This window comes from Trachypithecus francoisi, unplaced genomic scaffold (assembly GCF_009764315.1).
Source record: "Trachypithecus francoisi isolate TF-2019V2 unplaced genomic scaffold, Tfra_2.0 Lachesis_group2, whole genome shotgun sequence".
NCBI lineage: Eukaryota > Metazoa > Chordata > Mammalia > Primates > Cercopithecidae > Trachypithecus > Trachypithecus francoisi.
The window spans coordinates 178,319,069-178,334,380 of NW_022681465.1; positions in this window are offsets into that span (position 1 = coordinate 178,319,069).

The window sequence follows — 15,312 nt, forward strand, 5'->3', positions numbered from 1 at the left end:
TGCTTCAAAGAGAATAAAATACCTAGGAATCCAACTTACAAGGGATGTAAAGGACCTCTTCAAGGAGAACTACAAACCACTGCTCAACAAAATAAAAGAGGACACAAACAAATGGAAGAACATACCATGCTCATGGATAGGAAGAATCAATATCGTGAAAATGGCCATATTGCCCAAGGTTATTTATAGATTCAATGCCATCCCCATCAAGCTACCAATGACTTTCTTCACAGAATTGGAAAAAACTGCTTTAAAGTTCATATGGAACCAAAAAAGACCCCTCATTGCCAAGACAATCCTAAGCCAAAAGAACAAAGCTGGAGGCATCACACTACCTGACTTCAAACTATACTACAAGGTTACAGTAACCAAAACAGCATGGTACTGGTACCAAAACAGAGATATAGACCAATGGAACAGAACAGAGCCCTCCGAAATAATACCACACATCTACAGCCATCTGATCTTGGACAAACCTGAGAAAAACAAGAAATGGGGAAAGGATTCCCTATTTAATAAATGGTGCTGGGAAAACTGGCTAGCCATAAGTAGAAAGCTGAAACTGGATCCTTTCCTTACTCCTTATATGAAAATTAATTCAAGATGGATTAGAGACTTAAATGTTAGACCTAAAACCATAAAAACCCTAGAAGAAAACCTAGGTAGTACCATTCAGGACATAGGCATGGGCAAGGACTTCATGTCTAAAACACCAAAAGCAATGGCAACAAAAGCCAAAATTGACAAATGGGATCTAATTAAACTAAAGAGCTTCTGCACAGCAAAAGAAACTACCATCAGAGTGAACAGGCAACCTACAGAATGGGAGAACATTTCTGCAATCTACTCATCTGACAAAGGGCTAATATCCAGAACCTACAAAGAACTCAAACAAATTTACAAGAAAAAAACAACCCCATCAAAAAGTGGGCAAAGGATATGAAGAAACACTTCTCAAAAGAAGACATTCATACAGCCAACAGACACATGAAAAAATGCTCATCATCACTCGCCATCAGAGAAATGCAAATCAAAACCACAATGAAATACCATCTCACACCAGTTAGAATGGCAATCATTAAAAAATCAGGAAATAACAGGTGCTGGAGAGGATGTGGAGAAATAGGAACACTTTTACACTGTTGGTGGGACTGTAAACAAGTTCCACACTAGTGGAAAACAGTGTGGCAACTCCTCAAGGGTCTAGAACTAGAAATACCATATGACCCAGCCATCCCATTCCTGGGGATACACCCAAAGGATTATAAGTCATGCTGCTATAAAGACACATGCACATGTATGTTTATTGCGGCACTATTCACAATAGCAAAGACTTGGAATCAACCCAAATGTCCATCAGTGACAGACTGGATTAAGAAAATGTGGCACATATACACCAGGGAATACTATGCGGCCACAAAAAAGGATGAGTTCGTGTGCTTCGTAGGGACGTGGATGCAGCTGGAAACCATCATTGTCAGCAAATTATTGCAAGAACAGAAAATCAAATACCGCGTGTTCTCACTCATAGGTGGGAATTGAACAATGAGATCACTTGGACACAGGAAGGGGAACATCACACACTGGGTCCTATTTTGGGGAGGGGGCAGGGAGGAGGGATAGCATTAGGAGATACACTTAATGTAAATGACGAGTTAATGGGTGCAGCACACCAACATGGCACATGTACACATATGTAACAAACCTGCACATTGTGCACATGTACCCTAGAACTTAAAGTATAAAAAAAAAAAGCCCACATAATGTACTGTCATTCACTTTCTTCCAGTGAATCAGTGGTTCCGAGCTGTCAGGTTCAAGCTCCTTGGTTTAGCGTGCAAGCTCTGGCGTCTACCTGCCTTTATAAACCAATTTTCACCAATTTCCCTTCATAAAGTCTTCCTACTTCAACACAAACTTGGGCTGTATATTAAAGCAGAAACTAGAGAGAGTTAAAGCCAAGTAAATCTGTGTTCCCATGGCAGCCCTTCAGCTAAGTAACTGAGATCTTGGGCCACACCTTTATGCACTGTGCACTGACTGTGATGTTCAGCGTTTCTCATCTAAAAATTAGTATAATTAATACCTACCATAAAGCCTTGCTGAAAAGGTGAAATAATACATATAAAACATGAAATAGAGTCTCTGATACCTAGTAGGAGAGCAATAAATATGGTCTACTGATTTCTTTTCCCTTTTTATATTTGTCCCAAGATGTACATTTATCCCTGCTTTCAGAAGCAGGTCAATTTTTCAAAGTCAACTTGTTCAATGGCAAGAATACCAAACTGAATTGTCTTTTTGGCAAAATGTTTTCAGTACATTGACATATATCCAAGTTTACTGCCTCTGGGCTTTGCTAAGATTGTTCTATCTGCTTTTATATTCTTGTCTATGGAGCCTCATCTGGTCCTTTCCAACCAGAAGTTTTCTCTCTCACATTTGAAATTCCACAGTGGCTTGTATTATCTCTCACCTAAGTGCAACAAATAATGCCCCTGAAATGCAGAGTAACACTTGCTTGGGTACTTTATTCAGCCTTCTTATGGCAGCTATATTATTGAGGCATTTCAGAGAAACCTTGTTCTAAACCCAGGCCTGGTTGTAAATTGTTTGCAATGGTCTCATTCCAGAAGGCACCAAACTCTCCAGAATGCTCTACTTCTAATTGCTTCAGAACTCTCAAATTCAAGGGTAGTGTCACAAGACCTAGGAAAAATCTCCTTTGATTTTTATTTCTCTAAGAGGGATGCAGTGTTAAATAAAATAAAATATTGCTCTTTATTTTGCCTTTCTTTCTTTTGACAACCACCATTATCATTTTTCTAATTACTTCCAAAACCCTAATACCTATCATTTTCTTGAATTTCTTCCAATATAACTGATATTCCAGGTAGCTCTCCTACAAGATGGAGAATTTCCTTATAATTAGATACCTTGTGCTTTTATATTTTTTCTGCAGCAGCATCTATCTAATACAGTACCTTGAATATAGTAGGTCCTAAATAAATGTTTTTGGAATGAACAAATATATGTTCATTGTATTGTGCTAATCCCCAAGGAATTTATCTTGTAGGTGGAAACATAAGTTATTTACAAATGTACTGTTAATAACTATGCCAAGTCAAGCATGATTATAAGTTCAATAGTATGAAAAGAAGGTATGGTAGGTGAGATCAGCAACCCAACTAAGATTACTTTTGATCAGCAGCCTACCCTCTATCGAAAGTAGTTCTAATAGATACTTTCCAATTTTTAGGAAAGTAGAACAGAATGGTAGAAATAGACTATGTCTCAAGTTTGACAATATGGACAGTACTTTGGTGCCATATAATGCCAAGCATCAGCATTTTCCAATCTAAAATAAGGATAGTAATTCACATCTCACAAGGATTTTTTTTGAAGGGTATTAGAGATAATGTAAGTAAAGCATTTTACATTTCCTGGTCACTTAACAAACCTCAGCTGTTACACTGATTTAGTCAAATAAGCAAATGCAGTTTCACACAGCATAAAACCTGTCTTACTCTACGGGCTCAAATGTGTTCAGTGCTGAGTAGATTAATCCTACAGTCTTCGTAGGTTTCTACTGAATAACTTCTCAGCCAAGAGGCTACCCAGGACTCAGACTCCTGTCTGGCAGAAGTGCTGCCTGGAGCCAATGGGGCAAGTTATGTCAGTGTGGCTCCCATGCTGGCTTGTTCCCAGAGCCTCCGTGCAGGTATGAGTGGGTAGCTGGAAACAGCTCTCGCCTCCCAGAAAGGTGACCACCAGGGAGGTGGGAGAATGGCAAGTCCAGATACAGACACTAAAGGGTGTTTCATGGCACCAGCATTACGGGAGAAATAAATTACAAAAGAGCTTTTTGTATACAGAGAAAAGACCCAAGAAACATGTGCTCGGGAGGCATGTGATGAGAGACATGACCATATGGACATTTATGTCATCAAATAATAATTCTAACCATGATGAAGGTAGCTATCAGGTTTTAATTTTCTTTATTTAGTCCTCACAAGAAATAGTGAGATAAAGTTTTTCATTCCCCTTTTATAGAAAAGGATACAAAGACAAAGATTAAATAGCAGACCAAGGTTACAGAGCTAATAAACAGTAAAGCTGCAATTCAAACTTTAGGAATCAGCAAGAATCATTCCTGGAAGAAAACAGTGCTATTGGAGACCTTGTTTACATAGTAATGTAAGGACTCTCAAGAGTAGTCTATAGGCCCCAGTTACAAAACAAAGTAAAATTAAAAAAAAAAAAAACATTTAATAAAGGAAAGTTTACCTTTTGGAAAACATTTTCCAAAAAAAGTCATTACTAAAAATAATAAATTTTAGCTTTCGCTTGTATTTTTACACCACTATCTAAAGGAAAATGAAGTAAAACTCTTGTGATCCCCCATTTTGAGAGGCACTGATTCAGTCCAACACAGTCATGTGGATAGCACTAAAATTCAGGACAGTTCATTGACCTGAGAGCAGCAAATATGTGCTTTTAAAGTATTTTCTGAAGTTGATGAGAATTATGTGAAGTGCCCTCTTAAGGGAAATGTTATTTGTAATCCGCATTTATGCTTAACAATATGTGGATCCACTCCTGTCAGAGCTTTGTTAAAGGAGCAGCTCATCAGAGAAAATATTCTACAATATAATCCCTTACAATAAAAGCAAATCACCAAGAATAACTCCATTTCTCTTTTCCTTTTCTTCTTATCAAACTTCTACTTATTCTTTAAGAATTACCTCAAGTCTCACTACTTTTATGAATAATATCTGATCTTCCATTGCTATAACTTAATTTCTCTTTTCCTTAGACCTCTATAGTGTTTAATGTCTGCGTCATTCTTGACATTTATTATAGTAGCAAGACAACATTTTGAAATATTCTCCAATGTGATTGCCTTAATTATGTATTTTACTCTAAAGCCCTTCTGTAATTAAAACAAGGTCTGGAGGCTGAGACTATTACCCCGGAAAGAAAAAACAGAAAAGCACTCAATGAGAACAAAGAGTTGATTTCCATGCTTTTAACTCCAAAGTACACTTTTAAAAACATATAGTAGAGACAATAATCTTGAAAGTAACTTTTATGAAAGAGTTAGGAGTAAAAAGGTTTGGGGAATTTTCAGAACTTGGCCTGGAAACCAAGAGCCAAAGCCTGAAGGAAGAGGTCATAGTTTTCCCAAAAATAAAATATTAAAGAATTCATGGTTTTGTAAGAAGGAAGGAGCGTCTGACTATGAAGAGAGTAGGAGGGCTGAGTACCCGGGAGGAGTGGACAAAAAACACCATTTTTGGAAGAATCACCACCAGACTTTCTGGGGCATAGCCCAGGTAACCAGCATCTCATACTGGAGGTTATTTCCAGCAGGACCCTGTGTGTAGGGAGTAATGACTGAAGGTAGTAGATGACTGGGTAGATAGACCTAGAGATACCTTCACAAAGTCCCACATAACCTAATTGGGTTGTCATGGCCTCCTCAAAGGACCACAGAAGTGGCTGAGGATAAACTGGAAGACTCAAAGGACCTGAAGTTGCAACAGAATACAAGGACCACATGACTGGAGGTGAGACTAGAGCTATCGGCAGTGGTTGCCAGTGCCCAGGGATGGGACTAGATGGGACAGGCTGTGTCTTTATGGAGGTCATTGAGGACAGACGACACAGATATTACATCCTTTCCAGAGGATAGTAGGACACATTAGTACCTATCCCCCCAGAAAGAAACTGAATCCCAAGAAAGAGTAGAAGGAGGAAAAGGGAAAAAGAGACAACTCCGAGAATTGTGTTTAAGCTCTTTACATTTTATATTTGCTTACAATTTTTAAACATTTAGAAATAGGGCTCCACTCAGCACCGATAAGGAAAATCCTACCTCTTTTAGCACAGTAATGGATTCAGAAATGAGCCTGAAATTTGAGCCTAAGCCACTAGTGTATGGCATTGTCTGAGCCAAAGTAATTGGTTCAGGAATGACCATCAGACCTAAGTTGCTCTAAACAGGATATTTGTGTATGTGTGAATGAGAAGACCTGTAGCCTTGGTGCTGCCGACAAATATAGAGGAGGCAGGCTTAGGATAAAACCAACCTTATAGACGCAGAGATGGCAAGAACAAGAAAACCAAAGAAAGAAAGAATGAGAGGAAGGAAGAAAGAAAAGGAGTGAGGGAGGGTAGGGAGAAAGGGTTTCTTAGTGACATTATTATACTGTTGAATAAAGCTTCACCCTGAAAACAGCCCCACTGCTGGGTTAATTACTAATAAATTCTCTCTGTTTGTTATTCAGGTTTAGTCAGGTGTTTCTGATAGCTTCAACTGCATTTCCTAATGTATACTGATAGTGATCAAATTTGCCTTGGCTCTATCTTATCAGCCTGTTACAGAGATTCCCCATGAAAAACACTATACCTGAAGTGAAGCCACACAAAGAGAGTGATCACACATGATGTAGAAAATCCTCACCACCATTATTACTTGTTAGTTTACATTTTTGTTTATACAATAGTGCATTTGAATTGTAGAATTTTGGAAAACAGAAAATTTGAAAAAGAACAAAATTAATCACCCATGGTTTTACTACCCCAAAGCAACATCTGGGTATATTTTGGCTTCCTCAATTTGATTCTAGGTTTCTATTCAGGATTATTTCTTATAGAATATTTGTGATGATATTTTATATCCTACTTTTGGATGCTATTTTTTTCACCTAACAAGCAGTTGTAGGAATAAATTCCAAAACCGTAAAGCCTGGAAAACTGACCTAAATTTGGTTTTTGATCTCCTGGTGATCACTTAGGGTATGCTGGGACTGCCACCAGCGTTGAAACTGGTGAGCCAGCAGGCCCTGGCTGACTGATGAGAAGAGCAGGGAGGGGCCAGCAGGGTCCACCAGGCTGCTGAATGACCTGGTGGTTCCTCACACTGTCTGTGGCATCTATGGAGCAGGGTGCCCTGTGGAGGGAGAAGGCACTAGAAGCTTGGTCCTCCAACTGAGAGTACTTCTGTGTCCCTTTCCTAGCAGAGTCATCTCTGTGCAGTAAGTGGCATCTTTTGTCCACATTAAAGAACATATATTCTTTGCCAGTGTCTGCTGGTTTCTTTTCCTGAGCCTGTCGTGACAACCCTGCAGTGGATGATGATAATAACAGCATCTAGCGTCTACGGACCACTTACTCAGTGTCAGGTACCGTTTAAGCAATTGACATACACTAACTCCTAATTTTCATGGTAATTACACAGAGTAGGTACTGTCGTTTTACAGTCCATCATTTTCATTTTACATTTATTTATTTTTCCATTTTCTTTCAGGGAATGGAATATTATTTCCATTTTACATATAAGGAAACTGAGATACAGGTGAAATAACCTGACCAAGGACACAGCTAAGAAACAGGCTTTTATCACTGTGTTACAAGCCTTGTTATATACTATAAACTTATTATATAATACAAAATTTCTTGAACATTTTTCATGTTATTAAAACTCTGAATACATATTATTGTAATGACTAAATCAATATTATATCCTTTATATAACCAGACCTCTATTATGAAATATTTAGATTGTTTCACTCTTTTATTTAATAAATAATGCTGTGGTAAATATATTTGCAAAGAAAGATTCTGTATTTACAGTTTTTGGAGGAATACATTCTCAGAAGTAGTATTATGAAGTTTAGTGGTATGACTATTTTAAAGCTCTTGGGTTATATTGCAAATTACTTTTCAAAGGTGATGTACCAATTTACACACCTAATGTAAAGTAGGAGAGATTCCTCTTTCACTGAACTGTCACTATCATCAAGTAGTACAACATTCTTTTCTCTGTCACTGATGATAAAGAGCAATATTCAATACATTGTTTCATTAATATCAATAACAAAACTCTGATTTGCTTTTATATTTTATAATAATTAATAAATTATTTTTAAAGATTATTTCTTTATTTGAGAGACAGAGACTTGCCCTGTCACCCAGGCTGCAGTGCGGTGGTGCAATCACAGCTCACTGTAACCTCCAACTCCTGGACTCAAGTGATCCTACCACCTCTGCCTCCTAGTAGCTAGGATTACAGGCATGAGCCACCACGTTCAGCCACAGTTTTAAAATATCGATAGAATAAATTATCTGAATAGTAAAATTAATACCTGAAAATTCAATCCTATATTTAAAACATTATATTGAATTACAGAAATAAATTAATTATCCTTTAAAAGAATTCAAATACTACACAACTTTTTAAATATTCATTCTTTCCTCAATACAATACTAAGCAAGCAGCTAAGGAGGAAATATTCACAGAGAGCCCCTGAAAGAAAAGGACCTGCCAAGGCCGCATGTAAACAGAATTACGTCTAAATGTTTGCTTTGTATCTTTCAGTTAAGAGAAACAGTGAAGAATATATACATGGGGAAAAGGAAGAAATATATATGGTCACATTTTAATGTCAAAATATGAAGATGTTTCTCAAAAATTAAAAACAAACAAACAATATTTACTTATTCTTTCCACTGGGTCTCTTGGTGCTTAGCTTAACTTTTAAATGCCCTTTCTAGTTGATGACCTAAACGAAAGCTTTGAGAAGCTATAAATAGTTCCATCCATTCTGCACCATGCTCCTCCCTCCCTCCTTTAGTGCTTATGGCCTCCCTTAGGAATGTGTTTGGGCCAGATGGCCTTCAGTCCAATTTCGTGTAAATATTCATTTTTAATGATGATAATTAAAAATACTAATTTGCTGTTACCCAAGGCCATTTCTACAGAGACCCCTTGGTGCTTCACAAATGCTAATGAAGCCTCAGAAATAAGACTTTCTCTTCTAGTCTTACAAAATGCCTAAGGGTTTGTCCCTAAAGCAATATTCTTAGTGTAAGCAATGACATCAGCAGCCAAGGCAAGATTCCAGCTTCTTCCTTCCATCAGCATGGTCTTCAGATACGAGGATGAACTCGCATTGTTTGATACCAGTGTGCCACCAGGAGGGGACAATCAGTCTCTTTTCCAGGTTGGAGATGACTTCTGATAGGCTATAAGAGGTTACTCATTCTTCCTCCTTTAACTCAGAAAATCTATTTATTTATCTGATGGCTCAGAACAATGTTTTTCAAACCGAAGGACAAACTCATTAAACAAGGGTTCTTCATTTAGGTTCTTTAGACCACCAGAAAATCTGGGGATAGAATACAGTGTATCTATGAGCTTAGGTGGGGAAAACAATGACATCTTTATTTTTGTTAATACCGATAATACCACAGTAGTATTGGTAGTACTTAGGACTATTACCAACAGAAATTATAGATATTTTCATAGCACCTTAGGTTATACAGGAATCTTGAAATATTGTTTATGCACATTACTACTTTGGGATTATGGTAGCTTATTTCAAATTTTAATTAAAAAGCTCATATATTGCTATATCACACATTTGAAAATATTTTAATAACTACATTTCATTGTAATAATTTTCCTATTCTATTATCATAGTTTCCCTTATAATCCCATGTATTTTATTTTATGCACAAGACATAACTCTAGCAGAATACATACACAAGTGTACATGAAACATTCTCCTGGATAAACCATATGTCAGGCTGCAAAACAAGTTTCGGTAAGTTTGAAAGGATTGCAACCATATAAAACATGGTTCTAGCTTCATGAAGCTAGAAATCAGTAACAAGGAAAATCGAAAAGTTCGCAAATATGTAGAAATTAAACTACACACTCTGAAACAATCAATATGCTAGAAAAGAAACCACAAGGAAAATTAGAAGATATTTAGAGATAAAAAAGTAAACAAAAACATAGCATTAAAGAAACTTATGGAATACAGCAAAAGCAGTGTTCAGGGCTAAATGTGTAGCTCACAAATGCCTACATTAACAAAGACAAACATCACAAATCAATAATCTAACTTACCACCTTAAGAAACTAGAAAATGAAAAGCAGACTGAAGCCAAAGCTAACAGGAAGAAAGAAATAATAAAGATTAGAGATAAATGAAATAGTGACAAGAAAAATCATGAAGAAAATAAATGAAACTAAAAGTTGATCCTTTAAAAAAAAATCAATAAAATTGATAAACCTTTAGCTAGACTAAGAAAAAAAGAGGGAAGATGCAAATAACTAAATTCAGAAATGAAAGCTGGGTATATAACTACTGACCTTATAGGAATAAAAAGGATTATAATACTATAAAAAATCATATGCCAACAAATTATATATAATAACCTGTATGAGTGTAAATTAATGGAAATATACAAGTTACTAAACTGATTTGAGAAGAAATAGAGAATCTCAACACACCTATAACAGCTAGAGATGTAATCAGTAACCAACCTTCCATAAAGAAAAGTTCAGCACCAGACTAAACTGGTGAATTCCACCAAACTTATAAAAAAGATTTAACATTAATCTTTCCCAAACTATTCCAAACTAACAGAATAAGAGGGAACATTTTCTAACTCATTCTATGAGGCCACACCAATACCAAGTCCAGATAAAGATACCACAAGAAGAGAAGACTACAGGCCAATATCCTTTAAGAATAATAAAATAATTCAGCAAAGTTGCAGGGTACAAGAGCAAAACACAGCACACTTGTGTTTTTTATGCCAGCAATAAATAATCCAAAAAAGGAAGTTTAAAAAATAATTCTATTTACAATAGTATCCAAAAGAATAAAATGCCTAGAAATGAATTTAACCAAGAAAATGAAAGCCTTGTACACTGAAAATTATAGGACATTGCTGAAGGAAATTTTAAAAGACCTAAATAAATGGAATACTTCCCATGTTAATGATTTACTATTAATTCTGTTAAGATGGCAGTACTAGCCAAAGCAATTTAAAGATTCAATGCAATTTTATCAAAATTTCATCAGTCCTTTTCTCAGAAATAGAAAAGTTGATTCAGACCAGGTTCGATGGCTTACTCCTATAATCCCAGCACTTTGAGAGGCCAAGGCGGGCAGATCACTTGAGGATAGGAGTTTAAGACCATCCTGGCCAACATGTTGAAACCCCATTTTGACTGAAAATACAAAAATTATCCAGACGTGGTGGTGCATGCCTGTAATCCCAGCTACTTGGGAGGCTGAGGCAGGAGTTTCACTTGAATCTGCCAGGCGGAGGTAATTAAGCAGAGAGATTGCCCCACTGTACTCCATGCTTGGGTCACAGAGTGAGTGAGACTCTGTCTCAAAAGAAAAAAAAGTTGATTCTAAAATTCATTGGAATTGCAAGCTAAACAATCTTGAAACTGGTCAAACAGCCAAAATAATCTTGAAAAGGAACAAAATTGGAGGACCTGTACTTGTGATTTCAAAACATAAAATTATGGCAATCAAAACTGTGTGGTACTGGCATAAAGATAAACATACAGACCAGTGAAATAGAACCAAGAGTTCAGAAATAAACCCATACTTCTATGACTAATACATTTTCAACAAGGGCACTAAGATCATTTGATGGGGGGAAAGATTAATCTTCTCAACAAATGGTGCTGAGAAAACTGTATATCCACGTTCAAGGGAATGAAGTTGTACCTCTACTTTACACCATGTGCACAAATTAACGCAAGATGGGTCAATGAGCAAAGCAAGGGGCAAAAATCATAAAACTCTTAGAAAAAATGTAGGAGTAAATATAGATTTTGGCAATAGATTCTTAGATAGGACACAAAAAGCACAAGCAATGAAAAAAATAAGCTGAACTTCATCAAATTTACAAAGTCTTCTGTGTCAATGGACATTATTAAGAAGGTGAAAAGACAACCTACAGAATGCGTGAAAATATTTGCAAATCATATATCTAATAAGGGTTTATTCTCTAGAATATAAAGATACTTACAACTCAATAACAAAAAGACAATGCAATTAAAAAATGAACAAAGGGCTTGAATAGAAATTTCTCCAAAGAAAATATACAACTGACAACAAGCACATGAAAATATGCATAATATTATTGGTCATTAGAGAAATGAAGATCAAAACCACAATGAGATACCATCTTACACCCATAAGTGTGGCTATCAAAAATATTATGACATATATATATATATATATATATATATATATATGAAGTAACGGCAAAGATGTCAAGACATTGAAACCCTCATATGTAACTGGTGAGAATGTAAAATTGGTCTGTGGAAAACAGTTTAGTGAATCCCAAAAAGTGTAACACAGAATTTCCATATGACCTAGCAATTCCACTCCTAAGTATATACTGAAAATAACTGAAAAGAGGCATTCAAACAATTACATGTAAACATTTGTTTATAACAGGACTATTTGCAATAGCAAAAATGTAGAAACAACCCAAATGTTAAACAAATTGTGGTACATACACAGAATGAAATGTTATTCACTCCATAAAAAGGAATGAAGTACTGATACATGCTCTTGCTTGGATGAACCTTCAAAACCTTATGCTAGGTAATGGAAGCCAGACACAAAAGAGCACACGTTGTATAACATCATTTGTATGAAATATCTAGAATGACAGAAAGTAGGTTAGTGGGTGCCAGGGAGTATTGGGAGAGGATAGTGAAGAACAATTGCATTTATTGATTGACTGATTGTATGATTTTACCTCTAATCTCTGTGCACCATTACTCAGAGAAAGAGAAAACTTCAATTTAGAAATAAAATAATAATCTACATCAAATGAGAAAAACTAAAACAGAATAAAACACAGCATAGGAAAACTTGTTGATGATGTCTAAATGTTTTGTGCTTTACCATGAACCCTTTCTAGTTAGAAAGCATCCTACTGTTTGAGTGTTCTTCTTTTTTTTTTTTTTTTTTAATTTTACTTTAAGTTCTCAGATACATTTGCAGAATGTGCAGGTTACATAGGTATACGTGTGCCACGGTGGTTTACTGCACCCATCAACCCATCATCTAGGTTTTAAGCCCCGCATGCATTAGGTGTGTGTCCTAATGCTCTCCCTCCTCTTGCTCCCCACCCCCGACAGGCCCCGGTGTGTGATGTTCCCCTCTATGTGTCCATGTGTTCTCCTTGTTCAACTCCCACTTATGAGTGAGAACATGCAATGCTTTTCTGTTCTTGTGCTAGTTTGCTGAGGATGATGGTTTCCAGCTTCATCCATATCCCTGCAAAAGACATGAACTCATCATTTTTTACAACTGCATAGTATTCCTTGGTGTAAATGTGCCACATTTTCTTTATCCAGTCTATCACTGATGGGCATTTGGGTTGGTTCCAAGTCTTTGCTATTGTAAATAGTGCTATAATAAACATACGTGTGCATGTGTCTTTATAGTAGAATGATTTATAATCCTTTGGGTATACACCCAGTAATGGGATTGCTGGGTCAAATGGTATTTATGTTTCTACATCCTTGAGGAATCACCACACTGTCTTCCACAATGGTTGGAACAATTGCTTTTAAACTGGCTTTTCACCCTCTACTCTTTTGGCCCTTGGTATTCTCTAGGGTTCTGTCCATGGGTATCTTCTGCACGTAACACTGACTGGCTGATGATTCTGAGCTTACCAACTGTAGGAGCACCAGTTATTGTATAATTCTAGACAAGAGAGAGAAACCCTGTCTCTACTAAAACACAAAATTAGCTGGGTGTGGTGGCACATGCCTGTAATCCCAGCTACTCAGGAGCCTGAGACAGGATAATCACCTGAACCCAGCCTATCAACTGTCTTTCTCCGCTCAAGGTACCATAACAAAATCCTACAGACTGGGTAGCTTGAACAACAGAAATTTACACAGCTCCAGAGGCTGGAAAGTCTGTCTGTTTTTATCTGGTGTGTACCAGATAGGAACAGGAAGATTTCACGTGTACAGGGGTGAAGGTCAACAACACCAAAAATGGAGATGATTGGCCGGGCGCGGTGGCTCACGCCTATAATCCCAGCATTTTGGGAGGCCAAGGCGGGTGGATCACGAGGTCAGGAGATCGACACCATCCTGGCCAACACGGTGAAACCCCATCTCTACTAAAAAATACAAAAATTAGATGGGCGTGCTGGTGCATGTCTTTAATTCCAACTACTCGGGAGGCTGAGGCAGGGGAATCACTTGAACCAGGGAGTTGGAGATTACAGTGAGCTGAGATTGTGCCACTGCACTCCAGCCTGGCAACAGAGCAAGACTCCATCTCAAAAAAAAAAAAAAATGGAGATGATCTTTTACCTGTACTCAACTATCTGGATTAGTCTGTTATATGAGTAGCCAGTGAAAAATTATCAGACATAAGATGAAAACTCACAATTTAGAAAGAGAATAGCAAGTTGCATAACCGAAGAAATAGCTCCTCCTAAAACAGAAGTTTTTAAAAAATCCAATTATACACACAAACATGCATATTCATACACACAGGCTTTCGCTGTGATAATGGCATACTAGGTGATTTGCACTAACCCTTTTGCTGAAGACGATTGAAAAACTTGATTTAAAAGTCAGAAAAGATCTTACTTAACATCAAAGACCTAAGATATTAGGGAATTTCTGGCAAACAGAATAGAACGAAAAGAGATGAACTAGAGCCCTCCTTTTCAGGGAGTAATTGCCTTTGTAGAAAAAGCACCTGAGAGGGGTGGAGTTCTTTAAGGTGAAAAAGTGTGAGGTTCAAGGTCCTGAAGGCACCAGAAACAGAGAACCTGAAGGACATCCCCTCTTCCTGGATGTCATTCTTACTCTGGCCGACATGCCTATACTTGTGGAAACAGTTTGAAGACAAGCTGACCTCTAGGGTAAATTTCAGGACCTGGAAGGACAAGTCAGAATGTAATGTCCAACAAAGGTAAAAACCTAATGTAATGTATACTCTAATGTGGTAGGGACACTCGGGAGTTGTACTCTTAAACTGAGGTATTTTGGTAGATCATCTAGGTAGCTCATAAAGTCCTCAAGCCTTAATCTGGGACTGCTTTCACTCCTAGGTACCTGGAATACAAAAAAGAAAATTTCTTTTTCAAATGATCTAACCTGGCATTCAAGCTTCTTCCAAATATCTGGAAGAAGGTATATTCCAAGTCTCAAATTATTTCTTACAAATAATTTCTCAAAATGTTTAGGCAACAACGAAAGACTATAAGGACAATAAGAGACATAAAAAGAGGACAATAGTCAAATCAGTACAAACAATTGTCAATAGAAACAGAAACACAGAAAATCTATATTTGTGAATCATCAAATGTAGAAACTACTGCAGTTATAGTTATTACAATCAATGAAATATCAGCTGAATTTAAGATTATAGCAAATGTGGAGAAAGTAAAATGTGATACTGAAGATTCAAAAACTAATGAACTAAAAATAATAGAATT